This window comes from Tamandua tetradactyla, chromosome 9, assembly GCF_023851605.1.
Source record: "Tamandua tetradactyla isolate mTamTet1 chromosome 9, mTamTet1.pri, whole genome shotgun sequence".
In the NCBI taxonomy this organism is placed as follows: Eukaryota; Metazoa; Chordata; class Mammalia; order Pilosa; family Myrmecophagidae; genus Tamandua; species Tamandua tetradactyla.
Window position 1 is genome coordinate 35,563,168 of NC_135335.1, and position 19,867 is coordinate 35,583,034.

At 35.9% G+C, this 19,867-nt stretch overlaps 1 protein-coding gene and 2 pseudogenes across 21 annotated transcripts in view; all 3 read left to right on the forward strand.

The window, feature by feature from the left end:
- The window catches only part of TMCC1 (transmembrane and coiled-coil domain family 1), a 390,104-nt gene that overhangs the window by 312,738 nt on the left and 57,499 nt on the right, over positions 1-19,867 (forward strand). The gene's annotated exons all lie outside the window — the stretch shown is intronic.
- LOC143646332 (SIN3-HDAC complex-associated factor pseudogene) lies at positions 774-3,156 on the forward strand (annotated as a pseudogene).
- The window catches only part of LOC143646973 (glia maturation factor beta pseudogene), a 44,240-nt pseudogene continuing 30,848 nt past the window's right edge, over positions 6,476-19,867 (forward strand). The window contains exon 1 of the transcript XR_013157767.1: positions 6,476-19,492. The product of XR_013157767.1 is annotated as a glia maturation factor beta pseudogene (transcript). The remainder of the gene's footprint in view (positions 19,493-19,867) is intronic.

A 19,867-nucleotide genomic window follows, 5' to 3' on the forward strand; every position in this document is an offset into this window, starting at 1 on the left:
CTGTCATGCTGGAGACCTAGGTTCAATTCCCAATACCTGCCCATGAAGAAAAGGGAAAAAACATATATCTATATATGTGTGTGTGCTGGTTTGAAATGATGCATGTACCCTAGAAAAGCCATGTTTTAATCCTAATCCCATTTTGTAAAGGCAGTTGTTTCTTTTAATCCCTATTCAATATTGAATGTTTGAAACTGTATTAGATCATCTCCCCGGAGGTATGATTTAATCAAGAGTGGTTGTTAAACTGGATTAGCCTGAGGCATGTCTCCACCCATTTGGGTGGGTCTTAATTAGTTTCTGAAGTCCTATAAAAGAGGAAACATTTTGGAGAAAGAGAGAGCAGAGCAGAACGACATAGCCACGAGAAGCAGAGTCCACCAGCCAACAACTTTGGAGATGAAGAAGGAAAATGCCTCCCCAGGAGCTTCATGAAACAGGAAGCCAAGAGAAGAAGCTAGCAGATGATTCCGTGTTCACCATGTACCCTTCCGGATGAGAGGGAAACTCTGACTGTGTTCACCATGTGCCCTTCTACTTAAGAGAGAAACCCTGAACTTCATCAGCCTTATTGAACCAAGGTATCTTTCCCTGGGTGCCTTAGATTGGACCTTTCTATAGCCTTGTTTTAGTTGTGACATTTTCTCAGCCTAAGAACTGTAAACTAGAAACTTATTAAATTCCCCTTTTTAAAAGTCATTTTGTTTCTGGTATATTGCATTCTGGCAGCTAGCAAACTAGAACAATATATATTAATATGGAGGTGACATAGAATGCAGCATAAACAGTCAAGTTACTCTCTGGGTATTTAGTAATTCCTTTTTCCTTCAAGATTTGTGCACCAGATAGCTTAGTCTGTCCTGCTTAATATTCAGTAGTACAGGTTTGAATAATGAGTACCTTGGCAAGACCTTAATATTTCAAAATTATTAACAAACACCTCTAGGGACAAGTCCATATAATATGCCAAAGATGTACCAAAGTATGGAGGGCTGCTGTATTTGCAGGGCTAAATCCTCCAGTTCTCAATTCACTGACAGTAAACACTATGAAAAGGACCTCGCTGGTTTGGATTGCATGAGACTCGTTCAACAGATGTCTGCAGTGCCTGTGTCTTGCTTGTGAAAAGATGGAAGAAGCTGCCAGCAGGATAAAAAAAAAAATTGGAATCGTGGTAGATGCAAGAGCAGGACCCATTCTAAAGACTACATTGAAACCAAAGAAAGTGAAAACTCTGAAACATAATAAAAAGCAACCAGATCAGTAAACATCACAATTCTGATGCTCACAGTACCAACTCAAGTGCCTCCCCAGTCCAGTCTCCTTGTTACAGTAACAAGTCAGATGATAGCCCAGATATTGAGATAGCTTCTGGCTCTAATAGAACACCAGTCTTTTCCTTTTTAGATCTCACATACTAGACAAGACAGAAAATATGTTGTGGGATTATCTATGAAGGCCTTTTTGGGGAAGTCCTCGTTGATACACACCTATTCAATCCTTGCTGCAGCAATAAGAAAACACCTGCTGAGAAGCCAGAGAGGCAGGGGCCAGAGCCTCTACTTGTCTCCACTCAGAAGTGGTGACTACGGTTTATGTAGAAGAGGAACAATAAAAAAAATTTTTTTTCTGGAACGACAACAAAGCAATCCTCCTATTTTTAACTTGGATACTTCCCGTTCTGCCAAAAGACAATATCTAGAATAGTTTTGAATGGATCATTTTCCCCCCAGTTCCATAAACTCTGAAGCCAGTGTCCAGCTTACTAAAAGAGAAGTGTATATAATATTTAAGATGCTGAGTTTTTCATAGGAAAACTGAATGCTGCTATAAAGTGCTCTGTTAGTCTTTTTTTAAATCCCCTTCTTATGAATGAGATTAGGGGAATTTCAGGGGACAGAGATGGGATTTGCTATATGATAAACCATATGGATATTTAGTCTTTTTTTTTTTTACATTGGCAGGCACTAGGAAACCATTTAGTCTTTTTTATATTGAGAAGCAGTGGTTGGGGCATTTTTTCTTTCTTTCTTTTTTTTTTTATTAACAGGCTCCGGAAATGGAACCCAGGTCTCTGGCATGGCAAGTGAGAATTCTGCCATTGAGCCAAAAAGAAGGTATTGTTTTGTTTTGTTTTTTTGGTTTGTGCAGCCTCCAGGAATTGAACCCCAGTCTTGGGCATTTCAGGTGACAATTCTACCACCAAGTGACCTCTGTAGTGCCCTGTGTTGGGGCATTTTTTAAGATGGCTGGCTGCACTCATTGTCCCTCATGATAGTAAATTTGTCATGACTCACTGATTTTATACTTTGGATGGACTGTATAGTGCATGACGATATCTCAATAAAATATATTTTTTTAAAAGTACAACCTGCCTGTTACCACCATACTGTGAGGAAGCCCAGGCCCCATTAAAAAAAAAAGTCTTAAGGTAAAACTATAAACACTTAAGTGCAGTTTCATATTAATGTTAAAAGATTGGAGATGAAGGGGATGAATGATGGAGTTCCAGGGTCAGAACAGCCCCCAATTCTAATTCTCCTGAGAATTCTAAGCCTCCTTGTCAGAGCAGTCAATTCTCCAGGTTTCTGAAGGACCCTGACCCTGTGGGCCATCAAGTATCCTCTGTGAGGACCTTCTGGTCTCCTACCTCTCTGAAAAGGACAGGGAATGAGATCCCCATATCAGGGAAGACTCCACCTCCAGCCTCACATGACTTGGAGGAGCCTGAAGGAGTCCTGAGGAAGGAAAAGATGCAGGGAGCAGCTGCATCTGGTGAATAGGCACTTCCCCAGCTGTGGTGGTTATGCAAGTGGTGAACCTCAGATAATATTGGGGATGGACACACAGACACTGCCTATTAAACAGATTTAAGTTATATTTAACATAGAACTTAGTAAACTGATATATAATGGGGTTTGTAATTTAATTTTTAAAGAAACTTAGTCTCAACATGTAGCAGTAAACAAATATGTCGATACAAAGCTATGAAGTTAATCTGTATTTTGTGTGCAATTGTTGGAATTTGGGGAAACTGTGTAAAGGATCCATCTAAGGGATCTGCATCTTTTAGCAGTTCCCTATCCTGGGATGAGAGTTTCTAACTTTGGAAATGTTTGTGTGGAAATCATTACGGGGAGTATTGTATTATCTTGGCCTAGAAAATATTTATTAGATATCATTGTGAAGTTGTATTTTTAAATTTCTCTCAACGTTAATAAAATTCTCCCAAAAATTAAGTATGGAATGGGAATGTAAAATGGTGCAGACACCATGGGAAAGTTTGGCATTTGCTCAATAAGGTAAACATAGAACTACCATCTCACCAGTAGTTCCACTCCTAGGTATGTACCCCAAATATTTGAAATCAGAGACTCAAACAGACACTTGTACATCAGTGTTCACAGCAGCATTAGTCACAATAGCCAAAAGGTAGAAACAACTCAAGTGCCCATCAACAGATGAATGGATAAACAAAGTATGGTAAATCCAGAATATTCTTGAGCCATAAAAAGGTATGTGGTTCTGATTCAAGCTACAGCATGGGTGAACTTTGAAAACAGTATGCGAAATGAAATAAGCCAGACACAGAAGGACAAATATTGTATGATGCCACTTATATGAGCTATCTAAAATAGGCAACTTCGTGGAGATAGAAAGTATGGTAGAGATATGAGGAGCTGGAGAGATGAGGTGTTGTTGCTTAATGGATACCGAAATTCTGTTTGGAGTGATGGAAAAATTTTGGTAGTGGATCATGTTGATGGTAGCACAATATTGTAAATATAGTAGCATTGAATCATACACTTAAAAATGCTTAAGATGAGAAATTGTATGATATATTTTTATATCTCACTATAGCAAAAATTTTGAAATATTAAATGGTCTCTTCTGAGTAATGTTAATTCTTGAAAAACTGGACACATTTTTAGTATACTTAAATTGTGGCTATTGTGACTAATGCTGCTGTGAACACTGATGTACAAGTGTCTGTTTGAGTCTCTGATTTCAAATATTTGGGGTACATACCTAGGAGTGGAACTACTGGTGAGATGGTAGTTCTATGTTTACCTTATTGAGCAAATGCCAAACTTTCCCATGGTGTCTGCACCATTTTACATTCCCACTCCATACTTAATTTTTGGGAGAATTTTATTAACGTTGAGAGAAATTTAAAAATACAACTTCACAATGATATCTAATAAATATTTTCTAGGCCAAGATAATACAATACTCCCCGTAATGATTTCCATGGTTATCGAAGACCAGAAGTTAGGAATACATAACTAAGTACTTTATAAAGGAAGCCCTCTCATCACTACGGTGTTAAACAGACTTTCTGAGTTTAAACCATCTTAGACTAAACTTGTTTCCTTTTTTGATAGGATTACTGTAGTAGGAGATCAGAGGGATGCTAGGTTATTTGGATTTCAGCAGTGCATTTAGCAGTCTTTCATGGTGTCTTCAGGGGAAAATAATAAGTATTGAATTCATAACCGAGTGAGTGAATGAATGAGTGAATAGAGGACTAATTTGGATAAATGTCAGCCTGAAACAATAGCTCTTATGCTGTGCTTCAAGATACTCCATGTCCTGGTCAATCTCTTCATTAATTCCTTGACTAAAGAGTTTGGCATGATTAATCAGATTTGAAGATGCCAAGCAGCCAGCAGAAATAATTAAATCTTTGGACAGCAGAAGTGGAATCCAGTGATATTCTTAGATGAAAAACAGAAGTCATCGCATTATGCGGTTTAGCTGTACCACATTATAAAAGACAACCACTTTAACACCATTTTCAGTTAAAGAGAGAGTAAATAAAGGGACTAAATTAAATGCCATGACTAAGTCTCTAGTAAATCTCTAACTCTTAAGAAGGTGATTTAGATAGTGCAACAAAAAGAGAGTCTTCACCTAGTGGGACCTTAATCTAAATTAGACAAATCTCTTGATATAATGCAATATATTTTTAAAATTAAGATGTCTTACTCAGTAATTCCATGAAATTAAAATTCTGGGCTTGAGGCATTATTAATACTACCTTAATATTCGGATATTATATAAGAAAATATTTTGTTAATAAAATAACAAAGTAAAATACCCTGAGAGAAAACAGTTCCTAGTAGTTGAAAATATTAAATAAAATGACTGTATCAGTATCCTCATTCCAATTTTGTTTACAAAAATGCACTGACTCTGCCCTACTTGGGACATGACATCCAGGGATGAAATTCTCCCTGGTGGTGTGGGAGATGACCCCCAGGGAGGAGCTTGGCCGTGGCACACTGGGATCAATAATGCCATCTGTGGCACAAAAGGCAACGTGATATTTGTGGTCACTTAATTTATAGGCTCATATTCACGGACAGCACAGACAGACTTCAGTGATATGAAAACAGAATTAATTACAAGTAATTAGAAGATTGTTAGAAGTGAGACATAGTACATCACCAGATGGGACAGCATCAACACCTGAAGAGGAGTGCTGGGGAATCTCGGAGATAGCATTCAGGGTTTGACTGGTAAAAATCTACAAAAGAGCATCCTCTTCCCAGATAAGATTCTCTCTGATGAGATTCTCTAGGCTAACTGCTTGCATGCAGTTTATATGGTAAAATTAGCTTACGTGACCAAACCCAAGTGATCCTGTGGAAACTGGCTAGGGACCGAGAGGAATTTCCTGGGACCTAGATAACTCTTTTTATCAAGGTACATCTCTTTCTGGAAGGATAGCCAGTCCTTCCAGCTAGAGTGCACACTTTAACAATTTATTATCAAGGTCACGTAATGGCAACTTCAGTTGAGCAGAATAGACTCTACAAATTTAATTTGACTTTCACCATCCTGACCAAAAAGGGGAAAAGAAGTATAAGAAAGTATCAGTGGCTGAGAGAGTTCACATAGAGTTGAGAGGCTATACTGGAGGTCACTCTTGGATAAGCTTCAGTTAGACGTTGCTACCTATCATAACTTGTCAAACCCCAACCAGAACCATTCCTACCAACCCTAAGGAACACCTAGGGCATTATAAAAGATTCTACAAAGATTCCATGCACTAGGGTAACTTCCCAGAAACCTACAACCTCCAGATGGGTCTCTGGATCAGGTAAGTCCTGAAACCTAGAGGGCCCAACCTCTCCAGAACATCAGCTAGATGGTTCCCTACCCCATATTGTTGACAGCCCCTTCCAACATGAAAAAGTTAGAATGGGCACAGCCCAAATACCCCTAAAGTGTGGGAGAAAGACCAAAAGCAGTGGTGGAGCTATACAGAGAAGGGAGGGTTTAACCAGTGAATACGATTGCTGAATCATTATATTGACATTTCTTTTCATCTCCAGTATCTCAGAGCAGCTAGAACTAAAAAACTAAAATTGTGGAATTGTAACCCATACCAAACTCTGAAATCTGTACTACAGCTAATTGTTGCAATGAATTTTGAAATTTATTGCTTTTATGTATATATGTTATTTTTCAAAATAAAAAAAAGTTTTAAAATGCATTGAAATAGCATTGTTATCAGTTGATTGCAGACAAATTTGTCATCTTATATTTTTCCTCTCTAGACAAAGCATTATTTCAATTATTAGGAATTTTAATTAGTACTTTTCCCTTTCAGCCCCTGGATAAGTAGCCTATAAATTCTGAAAAACCCTATAAAGCCTGAGCTGTCATCTTGATTTTAACGTCATATGTTTTCAAATTAATTGTTATCAAATTATAAAGAAGGTAAAAGTAAATTTTGTCAAACTATATTCAGGAGAAGAATGGAATTGTTTATTTCCTGTGTGACTGCCAAAGTTGGGGAAAAACTAGAGACAGTTCCATCATGTCTTTCTAAATAATGAATTGAAAACAGAGGTCTTCTATATTTATTTCTTCTTAGCTTTATATGAGAAATTTCTGTCTCCTAATTTTAATTTTGAGTGATCCCCTCCCCCTGATGTTTCTAATAAATTTCACTTAATCGTGGGGTGGACTATTCTTGAAGGTCCCTTGCAACTAATTTGAGATTCTGTGAATTTGTTTTCATACCTCCACTTTTTATGCGGCTGCAGAATCTTGATTAGAAACTAACTCTTTCTAAAGATTGAAGTTAACTTATAAGCCGACAGAAACTGCCTAGCAGTCAGTTTAGCTCTGTCAAATACTAAATCGAAAAAAATTTCAGATTCCAATTCAGAAACTAGCCATAACTAACTATGGGCTTAAATAATAATATATTATAATATAATAATAAAATATATGTATTTGAGGTATTTTATTTCTTACTGATTCATTCAGCAGACATTTATTGAGCTCATACTGCCTACCTAATGCTGGAGAAACAGAAGTGAGTATAGGACCATGAGCTCCCTGGAGGAGTTCACTGACCGTTATGCAAGCTGAGATGTGAACATATGACAGCAATACACATGGGAAATGCTTTTACATCACCAGGTTTTAAATCTGATTTTCCCCAGTTCTGCCATGTTCAGTCTTCCATGTCTATCCCCTTACTTTTTTCTTTTTTTTTAATCATTAGAAATGACTTGGTCTTTCATGACTTTTAGGGAACCTTATATTATATCAGTAGTTTCAGTGGGACCAGGGATTGTTGACCTGTGGCCTTAGATGCTAATTTCATTTTCAAGAGTTTGGTGATCTGTTAATTTACCCATTTGAAGCTAGTAGTAAAGTCTGTATTCTAATGAACTACAGAAACCTCAGAACAGGGTTTCCTGTCTCTTCCTCTTTAGAACAAGTTATTGTTATATTTTTGGATTTTCTTAAACAGTTTGAGCCTAAGGAAGTCAAGCCAGTGAACATGGCATCTTGAATTCTGACAAGTAAAATCAAGATTGAAGACTTACAAGGATTTATAGAATGAATCATGTTTTGTGAAAACTCTTGAACTGTCAAATTCAGTCGGCATTTCAGATGTGCAGGGAGTGTTTTTTGTTGTTACAAAGATTTGGGGTGGTGGTGATGCCAGCCTTTAGAGGATAGGACTTTGAATGTTATAATGGCCAGCATGCCAAGAGTAATCCCTGGATAGGTCTCCAGACTTGTACCCTTCCTGCTCCTTCATTAGAAAGTAAGGATCCCAGCTAAACAGGTATCAAGAGTAGCAATATTGCCACTACTACACTGAGGCCTTTGCACCACCCTCCTTTATTGCTTTTACAGCTAGGAACTTCTTTCTTTAAGGAAACATTGACATCTAAATTAAAATGTGGTATATGTCAAGAACCTTTAAAATGTCATTATTCCATTTGTAAGAATTATCCTAAGACACCAAGTAGAGATTATACACAGATGTATAGACGATGAATCATGGTTTCACATTTGATATTTGTATACTGTATTTCCTTTTTAAAGAAGAGATTTATTGAAAAAAAAAACACTGGAAAGATATACAGTATGACAAATGTTAGCTATGTTGTCTGGGTTGTGGAATTGGGTGATTTTTATTCAATGCTTATCTATATTTTCTAAATATTCTTCAGAAACAGTATTTAATAAAAGTAAAGAGCCTTACTTTCAAGAAATATGTAAACATACATTCTGTTATTGAAAACTTTAGAAAATACACATTACTGCATTTTGCGATATGAAAAAGCTTGTTGATTACCACTGATAGGATTATGGTGGACTTAATTTTCCTTTTTGTGTTTTCCAAGTTTTCAATCAACTTGTGTTATTTTTAAACTAGGGAAAAAAGTTATTTTAGAAGAGTAAATGACATTGTTTTTATTTATTTATAATTAATTAAAATGTGAAGAGAGATTAATTTTTGTTATTAGAGACGCCAGTAGGAAGTGCCATGTTATCTTCCTTATCTTCTTCCTTTTCTCCTCTGGTTAGAATCATTACTACCACAGACTTTTTTTTTCTCCTGTGAAACATTCAGCCCAGGTGTCATCGCTTGAATTTCTGAAATAACTAAATAAACAGTTTTTAGCCTCTTATGGAATACAATGATCCAGTGTAGTAGATCTCTAGGAGTGAGTTGGTTCCTAGCTCCAGCTTTAGCATTGAATGTTTGCTGGAATTTATGCTATTTTTCAAGTCAGTGCAAATTTTCATTCAATCCTTTTGATTTTACTATAAGTCTGATGTGAGTTTGGAAATCAGAAGTTAGTTCCTTTGTCCTCAGCAGTTGTTCCTTTACAATGTAAATGCAAGTACTGCGCCAGAGAGCATGTGAATGTATGGTTTCATATTTATGTCATCTTATGTAAAATATTGACACTAGTTATAGATAGACATATTCCTGGTAGATCCATTTCTTTGGATCAAAATTTCAGCGTTTTTCCTGTCTTTCTAGATGTTTTACATGACTATTTTGCTCTTACTCCAATTCAAGATGTCTTCATTTAGATCCATAATTTTCTTTCCCAAAACCAACTGTTCTTTTCATCTTCCCAAATTGAATCGCATCGTCATTCTCTTAGGCTGGAAACCTGGTCCACATCTTTGATTTGTTCTTCACTTCCAATGTTTAGGAAACAAATTCTGTTAGTTCTTTCTTCAAAAGACTCACTAGGCCTTTTCTTTCACATTTCTTCTGCCACTACTCTACTTCATGTTTCAATAAATAATCTTTCCTCTAGTTTCTCATTTCTCCAAGCTTCTGACCCCCTAAACTTTAAAACTACCACAGTAGAAGACAGAATGCTTTAGAACAGAATGCCTCAGGAAGAAATGGGAGGCAAGTGAATATTAACTCTGAGATCATCTAAACTGCAACAGAAAAAAATTTTCTTGATCTTTTCTCCTGAACTTTAATCTCAAAGATTCACTTACTCTTACTAATTCATTCATTCAGCAATAGTTATTAAGTATATACTCTGACCTGGTGTTAATAACTAAATATTATGTTTTAGCTCTCTCTCTTCAACATCTTTTCTCTTCAACTATCCTCTTCAGGCTTTCTCTAATTTCACATCTCCAACCTCAAAACTTCACAGGTTAAAGTTTTAGTTCTTAAGTACTAAACCTTAATTCATTTTGAGCCCCATGAATCAAACATTTAGGAATTCACCCCAAAATTGGAGAAGGATTTTTTTGCCCCTTAGAATTCTATTCTAGCATTAACAATGCTATAGCGGTCTTCTAGTTTCCTAACTGCCAGAATGCAATATATCAGAAATGGAATGGCTTTTAAAAAGGGTCATTTAAGAAGTTGTTAGTTTTCAATTTTAAGGCTGAGAAAATGTCCCAATTAAAGCAAGTCTATAAAAATATCCAGATGAAGGCACCAACAAGAGTTTATCTTCACTCAAGAAAGGCCGATGAAGTTCAGGGTTTCTCTTTCAACTGGAAAGGCACACGGTGAACATGGCATTGTCTGCTGGCTTTCTCTCCAGGCTTCTTCTTTCATGAATCTCCCCTGGGAGCGTTTTCCTTCTTCATCTCCAAAAGTCTCTGGCTGCATGGGCTCTGGTGGTGCTCGTGGCTATCTCGTTCTAAAAGGGACTCTCTGAATCTCAAAACTTTTCCAAAATGCTTCCTCTTTTAAAGGATTCAAGTAAACTAATCAAGACCCACCTGGAATGGGTGGAGCTCTGTGAAGATAATCTGATCAAGTTCCGGCCATTCTTAAAGCGGCCTCGGGGAAGCCCAGAGGTTGCTGACGGCCGGAAGGAAAATGACTGAGTCTTTGGTGGTTTGTGATGTTGCTGAAGATTTAGTGGAAAAACAAAGAAAGTTTCGTTTTAGCAAAGAAACGAACAATGCTGCTATTATAATGAAGATTGACAAGGATACACGCCTGGTGGTACTGGATGAGGAGCTTGAGGGCATTTCACCTGATGAACTTAAAGATGAACTACCTGAACAACAACCTCGCTTCATTGTGTATAGTTATAAATATCAACATGATGATGGAAGAGTTTCATATCCTTTGTGCTTTATTTTCTCCAGTCCTGTTGGATGTAAACCTGAACAACAGATGATGTATGCTGGAAGTAAGAATAAGCTAGTCCAAACAGCTGAACTAACCAAGGTATTTGAAATAAGAAATACCGAGGATCTAACTGAAGAGTGGTTACGCGAGAAACTTGGATTTTTCCACTAATGTGAACTTACTTCTGTGTTTCTAAAGTATTTATGTATTAACCTGACCATACTGGAACCAGACATAAATACTTATTTATGCCTAAAATTGCACTGTTATTTACAGTCTTGTTTCCTTTTCCAGTATATAGGCTGTACTGGCAAAGAAAAATTTTTCATTTGTGCAAAGTTTGAACAAAGAGGAAATTATCTTCATAGTAATGAAACTTTGTAAAGTGTTTCCTTATATTTGTAATTGTTCAATGGACTATTTCTCTCCAGGGACTTTTTGCACTCTTGTGACTAATTTCTATAATGTATGGTTCAGAATTTGTTACTATTTACGGACACCATTGGAAAGTGAATATTCAATTGTGATAGACAACAGTTGCCTCCTTTGGACCAATACTGGATATTAGCAGTTTATATATGAAAATAGCATATTATCACTTGTCAAATCTTTGAAATTAATTTGAGGTTAAAGACTTGAGTGACCCAGTTTTGAGCCATGAATAATGATTTCCTGTTGTGTAATCTGCATTAGAAGTACATTTTTTCATCAAGCCGTACCTTTTTTGGTTCCCTCTTTTTAAATCAAGTTCAGAAACTATTTTTATCACTCACTCATTCTTCAGATCTGGGAGTTAGATTTTATGATAAAGTTAGGATTTTGGGGTTTTCTTCTTACGGAAATAGCATCTTAGTCTTAGAAATTCGTGGGTTGTAACTAATCAAGGGCTTCATTCCTAATTATGTCATTTCTAGATAGTTTTTAACCTAGGTTAATAACACTTTATTTATAAAGTACCTCCTAATATTCTAAGAAAACTAGTTATTTTAAATGTGTTAATACTGTGCCTTTGGTTTGTTAACTTTAAAGTTAGTTTAAAAACTTTTTCACTGCCAGTATTCTAGATTTGGTGAAATTAATACTTTTGTAAAGGGTCCAAATAAAAGTTTTCTAGTATGTGTATCCAAAATTTGTAATAAAATCAACTTCATATTTTTAAAATTCAAAAAAAAAAAAAATCTGATCAAGTTCCAAGCTATTGTACTGAATAGGGTTTAAAAGAAACAGCTGCCTCCACAAGACTGGATTAGGATTAAAACATGGCATTTGTTGGGTACACCATCCTTTCCAACCAATACAAATGGCGTGAGAACTAAAATTAAGTGCTGTTTTCTTCTATAATCTTACAGATCTTAGAGTAAAAGTCTCAGTAGAAATTTAAAGTGATAATTATAATAAATTTAAATGGTTTACAGTTTTCAAAGCATTTTTCAGACTTAATTCTCCTAACAGCCAGGTGAGGCATTATTACATCTATTTGAAAGCTTTAAAAGTTGCTGGGCCAGTAAAATGGTGGAGCCACATTCAAAATCAAGGTCTTCCAACGCCAAGGTCTTTATTTCAGTGATCTCAAATTATATATCAGGCTTTCTAATCATCAAAGCCAATGAATCATAAGCAGTGGAAGTGATCTTAAGAGTTTGTCATTGTGCATCTGCTTCTTTATATAGATGAGGAAACCCGTAGCGAGATCAACTCTGTTGCTCAAATCTCACAACTGTTTAGTGACAATGCAAAGACTCCTTTCAGTTTCCTTGTTTAGACTAGCAATCTCTCAACCCCATTTTAAGTATGATAAAGTCTGTTGTCTTAAGCGTAATAATGTCAAACAATAGAGTATTGCAGTGTGGTGGTATGGGCGGAGAGGATGAGAAATTGATCATTTGTTTATTTTTTTGATTACAAACCTTAACAACTTTGGAAAGAGTTACATTTCTTCTGTGTTTCCAGGGAGTAGCTATTGTATCTACTTTCATCTTGCTTCCTACTCTTTCTTGGTTTTATCTCTTCACTATATATAGCTTAAAGAATAGTCATGTGACTCAAAAATCTTTATGAAATTAAAAATTTATCATTTCCATTAATGCTGTAAGGAAATTTGGGACCAATCACTAGGGCTTTATGCAGTTTAGTGGAAAATTAAAAAACAAAGAATAATGAAGCCAGATTGTTTAAAAATGGAATAGCTTTGTGCCTTTTTTTTTTTTTTACAAGCCATCTATGACTAGTAATGTCTCAGCAAGAAAAAATTAAGGTAAATCCTTGTTCTTCCCACATTGACTCAAAATAGCTTATCAAATGCCTTTTTTCTTCATTATAGAAATTTTCATATTTTCTGGGAATGTGAAAAATGTGTTTATTTTCACACTTGAAAGCTACAATATAGTGTGCTGTTCATTCGGGATTTGTAAATAATAAAATAGATACCAAGTCAACCCTTCATAGCCATGGTTTTGGAGTGGCCTGGGGTGTCCCTACTCGCTGCACTCGCCTACCTTCCTTAATGGAGTCCTCAAGCGCCATACCTAAAAGGCACTTTTTGTAACATTCTGCTGTCCCTCAGAAATGTGTGGCAATAGGGGCCCACTGTATGACTATGAATAATATTAGCTATTTGGGGCTTCGTTTACACCACAGTTCTTTATCATGGCTGCTGCAAGCAGTGGAACTTTCATGGCACATGACATAATCTCTCTGCACCCTCATCTTTTCCGGGAGCAGAGTTCTGATGACCCATTGATTCTGAGAACCTTGAGTCACAAACCCTTTAAGAGTTGGGCCTTGCCAGAAATCATTCTGACTTGAGTATAAGGGAAACAGCCTTTTAGGTTACGCTCTTCTTTAACAGTTGCAGTGTGGAGTAAATACTGACTTTCAGAGCTAGAGAACTCGGAACTCTGGGTCTCAGATGTCACATGAACACCAAATTCCAGGGAACTACTGGGTCATATACAAAAAGCACATCACAGAATTTGGAAATAACAGTTAAAGCTCAAGAATAAATGTGACTTCTGTGAGAGTTTACAGCCTAGGCCCTAATTTTCTTATCGGCATTTTCTAGATGAAGCTATTCTCAGAAATAAAAAGAAAAAATAATAGAAACCAAGTAAAGATTTTCAAGAGATGGTTTATGTGACTGACATTTCATGGAGTACAGCAGAATGAAAAGTAACATTTTCCTGAACACACTTATCCAGGAAGGCAATGGATCTGATTAAGAAATATGGAATATATCAGCAAACCTAGTTATTTCTAGCATCTCTTTTAATAAAAAAAAAAAAAACTATGATTTTTCAAGGACACTCTGGGAAATCTCAAAGAATATAACAAATCCACATAATGCAGGAAAATTATTGTGCTATCCAGGCAAATTACACAGAAGGTAACAAATAACCTTTCATATTATAGATGAAGGCATTAATCAGAAAACGAAGGAAGCAAGCCCATCAAAACTGAGTTAACTTTGCCAAAATCTTAACATATTTTAAACCAATATCATGGCTTATTTTCCAGATTGCAGTAGTATAAACCAAGGCAAATCAAATTCACTTTCTAATTTTGTCCATTTTTTATATTCTGAAGCAAACTGCCACTTTATTTTTGGGACAGAAGTGCTCTTTTTTCCTTGAAAAACAAGAGGACTTAACACATTTGTATTTTTATTCTCTGTCACTATCATTCCTAAGTCCAACCACTTATATCAATTATAACTTCTATTTCAAAGAGAAAACTGGATAGAGGGTAGTAGATACTAAGAGCTGCCATATGTAAACATTTTTAGCATGCTAACAAAGCTCATCAATACACATAAATCTAGAGACACAAACATCTCTTTTTCATCTTTTTAAAGTAGCAAAAATGAACCCATTTATTGACCTAACTAAATATATAGTCACTCTAAGAGTATGTGCAAATAAGAAGCAAAATTATATAAAATCATGCATTTTAATCAGTGGTTCCGTTTCTGTTTTGCTTAGAAATGATCTAGATGTCCAAGAATGATTAATTAGCCCCATTTAACATTAGTCCAAGGTTTTAAATTACCGTAATGTCTTGGAGATATTTAAAATGACACAAAATTGCTGTTGATATAAAAAATGTATCAGATGCTCCTTTTATCTACCTTGTAAACAGATGAGTAGACCATTATGGAATAAAAATAAATAATAGGGGGAACAAATGTTAAAATAAATTTAGTTTGAAATGCTATCGATCAATGAAAGGGAGGGGTAAGGGGTATGGTATGTATAATTTTTTTTTTCTGGTTTCATTTTATTTCTTTTTCTGAATAGATGCAAATGTTCCAAGAAATGATCATGATGATGAATATGCAACTATGTGATGATATTGTAAATTACTGATTATATATGTAGAATGGAATGATCAAAATAGGAATGTCTGCGTTTACTTGGGGGTTTTTTTTGGTATTTAAAAAAAAAAATAAAAAATAAATAAATTTTAATAAATTAAAAAAGATTTATCAGAATTATGACTCAGTTTATGTGAATGCATATTTTCATTTTTTTACCATTACGTAGAAAGAGTAATATTGTCCTATTCCATCAGTAAATCTGTATAAGTAAGTTTAAGTTCAGATTTCCATATGAGAAAAAAAACAAGTAAAATAAAATTTAGCTTTTGTGTTATATTTAACTCTCAAAAAACTAGTCTGATTTGCCAAAGAGTTACCTTAATTATGTGGACTTGAATTCTTTGTTTCTGAACTAATAGTTTCTGTAAAAAGGATTTTTTCTTTGGTATTTTTTATTTACTTTTTTGGGGGTGTGTGAGTGGGTGAAGTGCATGGAACGGGAATTGAACCTGGGTCTCTCGTGTGTCAGGCTTTGTCTAGTATTTTTAAAGTATTAGAATTCATTTTCCTTATTTTCTGTGAATTTTAGAAATGTTTGCTGTATAGGTACTTATTTAGCTCTATAAAGTCAGTCAGAACAGAGCTGCCTTTTTTTGTAAAGCCATATATACTGGTTTGGGTGGGGTTTTTTGCCTTTTTAAAAAATTATTTATTTGTTATTGATATATATTATATATTCCCGTACCATGTGATCATCCAGAGTATACAATCAAGTCACTCTTATGCAAGCTTCAGTTAGACATAGCCACCTATCATGACATACCAAACTCCAACCAAAACCGTTCCTTCCAATCCTACAGAACACCTAGGGCATTATGTATAAGATTCTACAAAGTTTCCGTGCATTAGGATTACTTTACAGAAACATGTAACATCCAGATGGGCCCCTGGACCTGATAAGTCCTGAATTGCAGAGGGCCCAGCCTCTCCAGAACATCAACTAGTTCCATCCGCAGAGCTACTTTAATTTAAGAGATGTTATAATCTACTCTACCCTCTAAAGGTAGAAAAACATTTTATAGTCATACAATGAGAGTCTTTCTCTAACTACAATGTAGTCTTTCTGAACTACAGACACAGACACATAGAGAGCTTATGGCATTAGTTCCACAACATTAGCCAGGAGTCAAAAGTAAACAGAAAAACTCACCAGTCCAGATCTCATCAAAGAGCCATTCTCCTTCACGTTGGGTACAAAATTCTTGAGTTGAGTTCAAAAGGACAAAAAGGTCTAACAAACAGAATTCTTTTTTTCCACACACAACAGGGAGTAGATATCTACTATCCTACAGAAACCACTAAATGGTCTAATTAAAAATTCTTAATCATTGCTTATCATTGAGGAATAACTATCGACATTGAGTAAACCAGAAAAAAATAGTCAGTAAAGAGAAAAAAATTGAGAAAATATAGCAAAATTAAAGTTTTATTGCCATTTGGGATTTACTCTGGGAACCAAGAGGAAAGGTACCCAGGCTAAAGAAACCACTGAGTGCACTTCTCTGGCAACTCAGTTTACCTGCCTCTGTCATGTGAATCCGCTGGCATCTCAGTGGACCCTCCAAAACTATTAAGAGATTCTTTATTAAGATAGAATCATGACTCTTTTATACACACACACACACACACACACCTATACACAATGAACATTTCTCACACACAAGGTCTCCTTAGGCTCGGCAGCTCTCCAGGGCAGCCGTCCTGTATATGTGGTTCATCAGTCAAAGAATTTTTGATCTTGTGACACTTGTCTCAATGTATGCTTCAGTGGTAGTTTAAAAGAGCCTCACATTAACAATCAAATGCTTTGACCTAGAGTGATGCATTTCTTTCCTCTTAAAACCTATTGACCAGAACTGGTCACATGGCCCTACCTAATTACAATGGGATTGGAAAATACAGTATTCAGTGTGTCCAAGAACAAAAAGAGAACTAGAAATATTCATGAGTACTAGCAGTGTTTAACAGAATTGTAGTGGATGGTAATCTTAGAAAAGATTAAATATTCTCCCTATCCAAGAAAGTAGACAGTTCCCAGCATTCAGATCTATAATTTTGAAGAAAACAGTAATGTACTTGAATTTTTAAGATGAACACAAGCTAGGAGTTCAATAGGTACTTAAAAGCCCACATAAAACTTATTTCGTAGAAATGTAGTAATTGATTTTTGAGAAAAGGAAGGAGAAAATTTTGGATTATGTTATAGAGTACTACAAACAGGAATCACAATACTAACAGTGGTTTGGTTTTCTTTGGGAGGTGCAATTACAAATAGCTTTTGCATTCTTTTATGCCCACTTGTATTTTCAAAGTTTTCTACTATGAACATGATTATCTTAGAAGATACTTAAAATGCTAATAAATTGAATTAAGAAGACATCAGCAAATGTTAATGCTAGCTCTAGAGGTTTGAGCTTTTGCTTGTTTTTGTAGAAACAAATATTTACTCTGCTGTAACTATACAACCTAAATTTTAAGCAATGACAAAACTTGTATTAGGTTATAAAAGTCTTGATTAATTTGTTCTGGAGAGTCAAAGTCTGAGTTTTGTTCCTGTAGAAATAGAAGAGGAATTTCCGGAGAGCCCTGGTTTCAAACCTAGCATTTCTTTCATATTCATCCAAGGTGCTTTGGATTTCATTCATAGGGTTTCATCTGATTTACATTGAAAGAATGCTACAGGAAGCATCTTTGAGAGGTCAGAGAAGGTCTTTCTGTCAGATTATTTACAGCCTCCATACTTAAATAGAAGTACAGAAATTATCATAGATTTAAGTTCATAGAAAAGACTATAGTGTATTATATTAAATGTTTCCGTATCTGATTCCTTTCTGCTTACTAACCTCAGAGATATGTTATTAGTCTTAAATTATTAGATAAGGTATTATTTTCATGAATACATTTGAGTAATTTATGGTTCATGAATCAGGTAGCACCCAAACCTCATGTGGAAAAGTTTTCTACCTGGAGGGGGGAAAGCTGTAACAGTGGATCTGATAGAGGGCAAATGCAGAAGTAAATGAGGAAATGTTCCCAGTTAAATTTTCCTTTTACATAGGGAGGTTTGCATAAAACAGAACAGAGATACATTGATTAGTATGGTATCCTTATCCATTCTGATAAACTATCTTTTCTGGACTGAAATTGGCTTAGTACCAGATGTTGCTTATCTGTAATTCTATAGGATGCATTCCATTGTTTCATTTTCTTGGAAAGTCCCTGCAGGTCAGCTATTTTATTTCTGGAAAAACCTTTCTCAGAAAGGGTCCCTCCCTATAATGCCCAAAAGCAAGCAGCCATTTTATTTTACTTAACACTAGAAGTTCTCCAGTATATATACCACACTGTATTTTACGGTCATTACATTTCCTCATGTTTGCATTTCCTCTAACTGCTTTTACAAATGAAGAAATAAAGCTTAGGTCTAATAACTTGCCTAAATCTCGACCTGACTTTATCAGGGCAGGAATGATCTCCTTAAGATATTCAGTTCTTTCGTGCAGAGTTGTGGGTATTCAATAAATGTCATATGCTGGTGCAGGGACTCAGCCTGGGCTTATGATTTGGGTGTTGTAATCTGTTTAGATTTCAGAGAATTTCAGTGTTTTTCATTCAGAAGTATTTTCCCTCTCTCTATAATGAATACAATCTTATGGTCTCGTGATTGTTATTCTTATTCATGCTCAGTTTTCTTACTCTTACTCATTTTTCACTTAAGTGGTTTTACAAACCTGAGAAGAAATATTAGGAAAGCATAGAAATCTGTTCCAGCAATCTCTAGTCCTTTATCGAAGCAGGCTTAGATTTCTCTTTCTTTGTATTTATTGAACCAAGCTATTTTTTAACCTTCTTTAAACTATTATCTAAACCTTATCTGGTTTTAAATGAGAAGACAAATGTGAATGCTAAATTAATGCCCATAGTTTTAAATCCAACCAGTTTCATACTTTTGTCTTTTATAAAATGTGCTCACAGCTGGAGAAGAGAGACAGATACTGTCTGATCTCCATTCTCTATTCATTTGCAGTAGCAGCTTGGGCAAACAGCATGCGCATGCGCTCGCGGCGCCCACACACAAACACACGCGCGCGTGCGCGCGCGCACACACACGGATGCTTGTTTGGCTGAAGCTGTGTGTTTATTCAGCACAGAATCTTCCCAAGCTCCCAGATGTAAAGAGCTCTAAGAGTTGATGCAGGAGACAGAACCAGAACTCTATGTAGGCTAAGGTGGGCATTGCCCATGGTTTGGCCATGCAAGGATATTGATGTGGTGTGGCTGTACCTGCCTGTTCTGTGAAAGGCCCTTCTCTGAGGCTATGAAGGTGAGGAGCCCAGGGACCTTCTAGAAGCTTCATTGCAGCTGGCTCTTTGGTGGGGGAATGCAGCTGGCTCTTTGGTGGGGAAATGCATTCCCATTGGTAACTTGCCCTCATTAACAGCGTTTTTCTTGGAAACCAAATATGTGCATCCGTGACAGACTATGCCCCGGCTCCTCTGCAGTTTGGAAGCTGGGACAAATGGAAAGAGCTTACAGTCATCAGAGGTTGTGATTTGTTTTCACCATCCAAGCTTGCACTGGCAATACACAAATGAAGGATGATC